Source organism: Sinocyclocheilus anshuiensis, unplaced genomic scaffold (assembly GCF_001515605.1).
Source record: "Sinocyclocheilus anshuiensis isolate Anshui unplaced genomic scaffold, SAMN03320099.WGS_v1.1 scaffold193, whole genome shotgun sequence".
Lineage (NCBI taxonomy): Eukaryota > Metazoa > Chordata > Actinopteri > Cypriniformes > Cyprinidae > Sinocyclocheilus > Sinocyclocheilus anshuiensis.
The window spans coordinates 345,613-346,567 of NW_015536468.1; the positions used below are offsets into that span (position 1 = coordinate 345,613).

The following is a 955-nucleotide window of genomic DNA, read 5'->3' on the forward strand; positions in this document are numbered from 1 at the left end:
GACTCAGTAAAGTTTTTCTTTTTCTTTTTTCTTTGTGCTCGTCATTCTCAAGCATAGAAATTCGGATATTGGCGTGTGCTCTTTTATATGGTAATGATATTAATTAGGGGGCGTTTACAAGGCGGAGATCTGACACTAGTCAGCTGCGCACAATTTCAAGATCATTTGCGATTTATAAATGTCACATCTGGAAGAGAGGCGTACGCACGTGTTTTTGTGCGCACGTTCGTTTTCTCTGAATCGCACTTATGCACTTTTGAGAAATGATCTTAGAACAAATTTAGGACGGTTTATACGCAACATTTTATAAATGAGGCCCCTGGTCTCAACTCGTGTACGCAAGTTTTTGAGTTAGCCTGAACTTGCGCGCAGCATAGTAAATATGGTGGAGAATTGTAGAATGACAGCACTTTGTTCAATTTTATTTTCCTGACCGTCAAACGAAGCTCATTAGTCGATCGTTAACCATTAAGATTAGAATGTATTTTTTCTTTTCTTTTTTTGTTTTATTCAGGGCTTTAGCTTTATATGCACGAATAGCAGCGTAAACAAGAACATGAGGATTCAATCGTCGCATTATGCACCTGCAGCGCTTCTGTGAAAGGAGAAAAACAGAAATTAAGTCTATAAAGGGAATAAAATAAATAGGATCACACAACATATATAATAGGCTATAATATAATTAACAGATTAACAAAAGGGGGAAAAAACACTGCAACAAGTATAGGCTACGCTCGTTTTTGTAACACTCTTAATGCATTTTATTTCTTTTCTTTATATCTTTATTTGATTTAATCCATCTGATCGCACAGGCACCTCACGCACACACAAACATTAGTTCTACCATTGTCTGACATTTCAGCCATTCATCATCAAACTAAAATGCAGTCAACCGAACATAAAAGTTACACTGTTTATTTTAAAAGGGCTGCTGTAAATTCAGTGTGCAGTGTCC

General features: G+C 36.5%; 1 protein-coding gene across 1 annotated transcript in view; it reads left to right on the plus strand.

Moving 5' to 3' along the window:
- cgasa (cyclic GMP-AMP synthase a) overlaps window positions 1-955 on the plus strand; it is a 10,907-nt gene that overhangs the window by 2,151 nt on the left and 7,801 nt on the right. The window lies entirely within an intron of this gene.